We start from the raw sequence: 9,365 nt of genomic DNA, 5'->3' as shown, positions 1-9,365 counted from the left end.
AAATGCATGAGAAATACTAACAGGGCAAAATGTGGAGCACAAAAATATGTCATGTTAAGAACTGCATGGACAAAAAGCTCGACTTTTATGAAATAATTACAGAAATATGTTTTTTTTTTACCATATTGCCTTTTTACTCCACAGGGAAATTACACCACAGCTGATATAATATGATCATTAAAAGTAATGAACTAGATGAAAACTTAACACTAGCAGAACATTAGTTCTTTTTTGTTCCCTGTTCATTTCAACACGGTTGTGCATGGATATCGATACGAGAGAGCACAGTGACACAATAGTGTATGAGTTTTCTCTAGCCTAAATCGAAATAAAGGAAGCTGTGGATTATTTATTTATTTATATCTAATTAGACATTCTCACTGTTGCCTTTATTGTACTTGTACCCAGATTTTCCTTTTAATTCACTATGATCTCCACTACAGGAGAAACCACACACACACCAGCTTGATCGTTTAGTTGTTTCGTGTCTGTCCTGGCACCGCCTCATTAACATCCACATCTGTTCCTTATTCATGCTCTCATTACTTGCACTTATACTATACTGTCTTTCTAGTATGACTGAGAAATCAAATTACCATACAGTACATTTCCAACTGCTGTGTTTACTCACATATTGTAGTTACAGTATCACTGTTTTACCGCCGTACATTTTTCTGGCAAAAAAATGCCCAAATCTGTATTTTTGCCCTTGCAGCCCTTCACCCACATGGCTCCACCAAAGATGCCTCAGGAAAGCCTGGGTTGTAGAGCTGCAACTTTGCATACAACTGTGAGCTTGCCTGGTACAGTGTAACAATAAATTATATAAGTGTACATCATCTGCACCACTCTAGGGTGTATAGAACAGAATACTAGAGACCTGATTTGTCCTCCAGTAATAAACGCTCCTGTTAGTCCCCTTTACAACCTTCGTCAAGGTTGACCTGCTTCCATTTCTCGGTGAACAGGACTTCTGGTGAATGGACTGCACCTCTTAGCTTACTCACTTCCTGAAGAAGATAAAGTAGCTAACAGCATGTGGGCTTAGAAGCAGAGCTGGTGAAAGAGATATCATTCTATTTAAAAAAAAAAAAAAGAAAGAAAGAAAAAAAAACAAGTACCAAGATAGGAGGATGATTTACAGGTATTTTATTCTGCCAAGTTGGGTCAAATAGCAAATTGGTCAATTTAGAGTGACATTTTGATGTGCTAGTTACACCGTAGATTTTACTCCTTGATCCGAAATATGTTTCTGTCTTGTCCTTTCCAGTTCCTCCGATGCCTCCGGCTCTGATTTTGTCCTGTACAGTACGTGCCACAATCCAAATGAAGCTGTATGAGACTGAATGGCAAATAAATGGCCAAATGTATGTGGATCACTCCTATATTTGGGGTCTTCACCAAAATGCTGCCAAATTCACACAATTGACACGATTGTCTTAGTACGCTGTAGCTTTACTATTTTCCCTTCACTGGGAGTAAAAAAACTTCCCCCCCAAACATGTTCTGCCATGTGCATAAAGTGAGCTCCATAAAGAAATGGTTCACCCAAGCTGGTGTGAAAGAAATCAAGTACTGAAGACTGGCCTCACCCACACTAACACTGAAGGGAAAAACTGCAATGCCAGCACATGGGCATGATGATCAGGTGTCCACATACCTTTGGCCATATTGTGTATGTCTTCGGGCTAAGGCTCATTACACCAAGCTAGGAGCGATTTGTCATACTGTCTCCGCCATATCTCTGAGATTACCTCAACCCTGTTCCCATTGTCTTTCCCTTCCACATCCAAGTCTGCTTCTGCACCATTCCTGAACCAACTCCTCCATCTCTATCTGTGCTCATCCTGTTCCAGTGAGTACTAATGGGTCAGTAGTAGAGCAGGGAATTCCACCTTATTTCCCTCAGGGTCCTGTTCCACCACCAATGACCCATTAGCCAGTATCAGCAATACCACAGGGTGTTCCATAAGGGAAAACTCTGATTAAGATGGATCAGTTAATTTAGTCCACACGTTATTTGCCGACTTTTTACGAAATTGTTCTAGTTCAGAGGAAGCATTTATGTGCTTGAAACTGTAATCTGTTAATGTACCCATGGTCAATGCTTCACTAAAAAAATGCTAATTTCACATAAATTACTGACTATTACAACCTAAGTGCTGTAAACACGATGAACAATAATTGCAACTACCCAGAAATACTTAGTCAACTGACCACAAGCATCACTGTTCAATGATAATGGCTCGACCGTGTGCATACTTTCTGTAATTGATTTCTCTATACCTAGGAAAGAACATGTGTCTTCTAGTGGAGGATATATAATGCTGCAAAATGGATAATATTCTCTATTCTATCGGGACAGATGGAGTAGGATCATGTGACCTCTTGCCAAGAACAGCAGGATGGCTGAAATGACCGTGGATAATTTTTGAAAAAAAGAGAAATGATTGAACTAGTTTCAGAAAAGGATCCTCTCTGCCACCAGTTCGAACACTTCTTTAACACAAAGATTTTCAAATGCTCAAAAGACGACACGGAACGTTGCTAATCTAAGCAAATTCGAGAACATCAACCTAATCAACCTATTTTGGCTCTTAGGCATGTTGTGTCATCAAATAAACATGTGAATCAATAGGAAGCTTGGATGTAATTGGGACTAGATCTACATAGGACTCGTTACTGAAGATAAATAAAGAGATTCTTGAGAGAAACACTTTTGCAGGAATATCGTCTATGCATGGAAATGAATGAAGGCAGAGCATCAGGCAAAAAAGACACCTTGGCGCATTAATTATGTGTCCAAGTGGCAAGCCTAGTCTCGGTGAGGACGACTCAAGGTGGAAAAACAACCCTGATTTATAATCAGCAAACAGAGAATTAAGGCCAACTTAAAAAATAAATAAATAAATAAATAAATATGTAAGGGATCGTCAGGTGAATTAAGTACAGCTCTATAATTTTAATACGAACATTATGTTTTCCAAAAATTGCAACTCCTGTGTGTACAATTTGCTAAAAAAAAAAAATGTGATATATAAAATAAAAATGATATATGATAAAGGGGGCTGAATATAATTCATCTCAATTATTATAGGACAACTTTGTCGATAAAGAGCTAATATCTTCTGTTCATGTCCACATCCGTATATTTGCTTTACAGCAATTTGTCCCTAAAATAAATAAATAAATGAATGAATGAATGAATGAATGATTAAATAAATAAATAAATAATTATTTTATAAAAATATTTATAAAACAATAAACAAGCAAGGCTGACAAAATATTTAGTTTAGTTATAAATATTTAGGCATTGTGTTTTCCATTTCTTAATAAATATATAATCCAATGGCACTTTGTGTAGTAGATTAATAAATAAATAAACAAATAAATAAATAAATAAAATTACTGAGACAGATTCATCAAGGGAGGATGAGGGAACATTTCATCTGATTAGTAGCTGTGAAAATGCACCAAACAAACCATGATATACATATATGGCATATATACATACATATATATACATATATATATATTTGGCACCTATAAAGCAGGTGTATATCTACATGTCCCCACACTGCTTACTGTGTGCTCTCAGTGCACGGCTGTGAAATCCCAAGTCTGACAGTCCTGTGTCCTGCCTATTAAACTAGGAAAAGGTGTGTATCATGATACTGACCCCACTGATCACATGTTCCCTCGAGTCATGAAAGCGTTAAACGGCGATACTGAACCTACTCAAAACACAAAGTAACTCAGATCGAGATGGAAACTCAAATTGTGCTTCAAATCTTACAGAATGAAAGTTGTTTTTTTTTTTTTTTTTTTTTTTGCTTTAAAAAAAACCGAGTGTTTCTTGTGTCCGAGGGCATCAATATTCACTGGTGTAAGACATGGAGTCATGTCCAGTACTTTACAGCCCTAACATCTATTCAAGGCTTCAGTTTGATGAGCAGAAGGAGAAAGTTCCTCCATGTGTGATTTTTTTGTTTTTTTTTTAAGACCCAGTAAACATTTTCTTTATGATTCCCTGCAATCCTCCGAGCAAACAAAGTGCGCCTGACAAAGCCACTACACACCCATCCGTCCCTCTCCTCTTTTACATGCACACAACAATACCGGCTCCTTACCGTCGAAATCCCTGAAACGAGGACGGCCACGACATCCGCGATTTTTTAAGCCCCGGTCGGTGGCCCGTATCCACCGCGAAGCTTCGGTCCATTTCCGCGTCTGTCCGGTTTCACTTTGCCCTCGGTATCGGATCGGCCTCGCGTTCACCTCTTTGCACTGTGGCTCCTGCTCTGCGCGCATTGAAGTGGCTGCTGATGCTGCTGCTAGTGCTGCTGCTATGACTGCTGCTGATGCTGATGCTGCTGCTGCTGCTGCCTCCACTGACGCTCAACACGGCTCGCGTTTCCACTCGCGTCTCCTTCAGCTTCCTTATGACTTCATATAAGTTTAACATCAACACCGCGTCGACACCCTGCCGTTCAACCCACAAACTATTAGCATCATTTATAGCACTGTGTGTGTGTGTGTCTGTGTGTTTGCGTGTCTGTGTGTGTGTGTGTGTGTGTGTGTGTGTGTGTCCGTCCGTTCAGGGTGACAGAATGCAACTTCTGAAACTTTGGTGTGTGTGAGAAAGATGTTCAGTGATGTGTGTGCATGTCATATAAACAGTATATACTGTATATAAACACATGTGTGTGTATATATACTTGTGTGTGTGTGTGTGTATATATATATATATATATATATATATATATATATATATATATATATATATATATATATATAAACACAAGTTTAAATCAATGATCAAATGAGCATTATGGTATAAGAGGAAAAACAATGTACATGCTGTACACTAAAATGAATATATTATCCTATATTTAAAGTGTCCTAAAAAAAATTCATGAGTTCATTCTACATAAATGGCATTAAGGCTCAAATTTTGCTATGTGAATGCCACTAAACAGGCAAAGGTTTGTGGACACCTGACCGTCCCACACATTGGAACTCCAAGCACACGGCCAGCCTTCTCGTCTGACGTCAGCGCCCAACCTCGTTAAACTCATGTTGTGGTGAGTGAATGAGCACAAATCCCCACAGACACGCTATAAAATCAAGTGGAAGGTCTTCCCAGAAAAGCAGGCATTGTTATAACAGGAACAGGAACTAAATGTGAAACAGTATGTTCAAAATGTACTAATGAATGTGACAGGTCAGGTTTCTAAAAACATTTCTCTATATACTGTAGTTTATGTGACACCTTTAACCCTGAAAGAGCCGCACGATGAAACAGAAAACACTGCTACAGTACATAAACACAATTTTTTTTTTTTACTATTGAGACATTACATCCGTAATTAAGTTCCTAAATTTGCTAGCATATTTGCAACACACTTAGGTCAGTATCATTTATATACAATTCATTTGTTTTTCAACAGAGTACAAATAAAATAACGACTGTATTACAGAATGAATCATAAATTGATACGGCCAGTTACTTGGCAACGTTGCTGTCGGGAATGTCCTCAACCGATTTCCTGCCCAGACCACCAAACATCATAATTTCCCTCATAATCTGTCTGTCTTACTTGGAGATGATTCCTGAGTCCTACAGCATTACAGATTAACCAGCTGTAAGCAATTTTGATATTTCTTAGTTAAATATGTGCTGGAAATATAAGTAATCCTTGAATGTGCTACATGGGGTATACATGTGTCCAACAACGCAAAACACAAAGATTTAAAAACATGTAGTATATTCTGGATGTACCAGTTATGATCTATGTATGTTTATAATTATTGAACAGTGGTGGCTCAAAGGCTAATGTGCCAATTTAGTTGTCAGGGCTTTAAGCCCCAGCCCATGGGCAAGGTCCTTATGGCACTTCTCCTTCTTCCATAAAAGCTTCTGATGTAACATAACATGCTTATTACAACATGAAGTTAATTAAATATGGAAAATGTGACTCACCAAACACACCAAAACACCCACCCCCTGTCCAATACTCAGGCTAATCTATTAATGGTAATCACAAGTCATCTCATTTTGTTCTAGTGTCACTCAATCACAATCAGTGAAATTGAGTTATGCAAGCTCATTTGCTTAATTAAATCCATCAAGCCCACGTGCTTTACTAAAAATGAAACCTTGTATTTGACTGAATTCTCAATGTTATTTTCTTTATTTTCTTTCAATTATTCGGACTTATAACAATTAGTCATTTTGGGCCGAACATCTCAATGTAGATTTAGATTCTGATTCCTAATGAACAAAGCCAGAGGCGACAGAGGCATGGAATAATTCCCTGAGACAACAGAGAGGAAGAAACCGTAAGAGGAGCCATACTAGAAGCTATGTGCTTTTCAGGGATTATCAATCCATACTATGGTTCAATTAGATGCAGCAAAATGGATGTTCATTATGTGAGCCAAGGTCTAGGTACTGTAGCCCACTCCTGGAGAAAGCTTTATCAATCCCACCCACTCTCATAATTTTTATTTGTATCTGAACACAATATAAAAATGAGTGAATGAATAAATAAATGAAGGAATGCACTAATCTTTTAAAGCAGTGCAGTGTGAATACCCAATACACTCCTAAGTCAATGAACATGGTCTTAATTTGTCCTGCGAGCAAATCATGTCTCCGACTCCCACACTCCGACTCCTACATACAGTACATGAAAGTAAAACCACTTATTTGTTGGGTTCTCGTGGGATCCAGGTCCCTGATGCACACTTATATTCTGGTTGTGAAACCCTACACTGTGTTCGTCCATCTGCCTTTATACCATGAATTTATTGATTCTTGTATTATTTCTTTCAAGCTACAAGCAATAGAATAAAGCAGGTACCAAAGAGCAACTCTAATGACAGCAATTCAGGGTCGAATTGATTGTATAATGTCATGCCAATTTGTGATGTGTATGCAATACTGATGTGTTTTACAGCGTCACTATGGACCGGAGCAAGCCAGTGCTTTAATGAAATCAGAGATTTGGCACAAGCGTGTGTGTCGTTAGCACAATTATAGGTCAGATGAACTACATTGGGAATGATCCTAAATCTTCCCTGTCAGCATATCAGCATATAGCTGAGATGAAACAAGAGAACACAGTGATTTAAAAAAAAAAGTACGGATGAGTGACAACTGACAACTGAAGTTGACAGAATATCTTATTGACGAATGGCGTTCTTCTTTCCCCTCCATTCCAGCGTCAAAAGGAATTCAATCCGATTGCAGTTGTTTGAAGCCGAGCAAAAACCTTTGACGTTACGCTGCAGCATTCGTGCAATACAACATTCATCGGACTGTATATCGATTTATCGCATATTTAGAATCGCACCCTTCAGCCCTTCAGTGTCACCCAAATGAGGATGGGTTCCCATATGAGTCTGTCTCCTCTCAAGGTTTCTTCCTTTACAATCCAAGGGAGTTTTTCCTCACATCGGTCACCTCAGGCTTTCTCAATGGGGATAAACACAAACACATTTAATTGTTAAAAGCGCTATACAAATAAACGTCATGCAAACTGCTACAAACTTCCAAGCTTGACTCTATGATGGCAAAAGTCCGTACTAACTAGATTCAGCCTTAAAAATACAGTTCTAACAATCATGAATTGTGGTGCGGTCCAAGATAAGTGGCTCAATATAAGCTTGTGTATGTGCGCGCTCCTAAAAACAGTTCAAACCTGAAGAAGGTTAGTAAAACATTCTAATCAATTGATAAGACACCTCAGAATGTCTTTGGCAGAGTACAGGCGTAAATACTGCCGAAACAATTTGTTAGAAAGGAATAAAAGAGCTTTTCAGCAAATAGCTGCAAGAGGATGCTGACTGTCAGCGGTAGGGTTTCATTCTGTCATGTCTTCTATGCAAAAGCACACGGTGAATAAGAGAACTAGTGAAAGCTTCAGACAGAAAGAGCGCTAGAATGACAGAGTGTCTGCATGTGAATGCTGAAGATGTGTGTGTGTGTGTGTGTGTGTGTGTGTGGGATTCTACAGCACAATATTGTTCAGAAAGGGTATGGTAATGAAAAAAATGGAATATGGTTCGCAGCTTTTCAGAGCCATTACAGACTAATCAAGCCACAGTGACCCAGTTCAGGGATCAGTTGTTACAAAGAGCGATCAAGGTGAAAGCTCAAAAGAGGTAGATTGAGAAAGGCTGCTTGTTTCATTTTATGCAAATTAAATTCTTTGATGTTTGCAGGAATGAGTCATTCTCAGAATAGGGTGACAAACCTGGTCCTTTAACTTAGAGCTCATATCGTAGCTGGAATTATTTAAAAACGCACCATACAGGTATGACAGAGGACGTTATATTAAATGAACGTACCGTAAAGGCTCCTAAGCAATGAAAGACTATGGTTTAATGCCTTCCTGTACAACAGTAGGATCAATACTGAGCTCATTTACTTGTTTACGTATACCATCATCCAGTACCAGGTGGTACCATGTTGCAGCATCTTCCTACATTTACAGTAGCCAAAAAAAAAAAACCTTCATCATAAAGATAAAGAACCATTTAATGTATTTACACTATAGTTTTCAATGCACATTTTAATAATCAAGACATAAGACTTATCTGCAATCTTGCATATATTTTCCTACTCTGTGTACTTCTTAATTGAAGCTCCGATCTCAGGAGTATTGTGTTTAAATGTCCTCAAGGCCGAGAGCTGTAGTATTATATTTTGTTAGATTGTAGACAATGACAATAAAGTATCTTACCTTTACAGACAGTCTGCTTTATTTTAGGATAAAAATGAACAAACTTATTTCAATCAACAATCCTCCAATAATCCATCCATACATTACAAGTTATTATTTTATCTGGATTTTATTTTTTTTTTCTCTAGAATGTAGACGTTATTGGAGTTCTTACTTTCAATCCTCCTGCAATTTGGGGTTTTTACAAAAAAAAAAAAATAATAATAATAATAATAATAATAAATAATCATTTTAATTAATTAATTTAATTATTTTAATAATAATAATAATAGTAAAAAAAAATGAAGTCGCAATTTCCAAATAGAATATAAAGATGTATTTCAAAAGTGGAACCTTATACTGGACAGAAAGCCAGAATACTTTGAGCATTTTTTTGTGTTGCCAAAGATTCAGAAACTGAGCTTAAGCCTTTAACTGACAGTAAATGAATTGGTTACTCAATAATGTTTCTTGTGCTATTAAGTTTTAATAATAAAAATGTGTCATGCAAGTACGCTTGGTACGTATAAACCAAAACGTGACGTCTGTTTTTGTGATTTGTCTTTTCCCTGCGCTTTAAGAAGAAGCTGAAGAACGTAATACTAGTAATACAAGTAATACCAGTGTGACATAATT

The 9,365-nt window shown here is 37.6% G+C and overlaps 1 protein-coding gene across 2 annotated transcripts in view; it reads right to left on the bottom strand.

Moving 5' to 3' along the window:
* LOC132863255 (cAMP-specific 3',5'-cyclic phosphodiesterase 4D-like) overlaps positions 1–9,365 on the bottom strand; it is a 156,482-nt gene that overhangs the window by 122,120 nt on the left and 24,997 nt on the right. The gene's annotated exons all lie outside the window — the stretch shown is intronic.

The sequence above is a fragment of the Tachysurus vachellii genome, chromosome 20 (assembly GCF_030014155.1).
Source record: "Tachysurus vachellii isolate PV-2020 chromosome 20, HZAU_Pvac_v1, whole genome shotgun sequence".
In the NCBI taxonomy this organism is placed as follows: Eukaryota; Metazoa; Chordata; class Actinopteri; order Siluriformes; family Bagridae; genus Tachysurus; species Tachysurus vachellii.
This window is presented reverse-complemented; position numbering and strand designations above follow the sequence as displayed.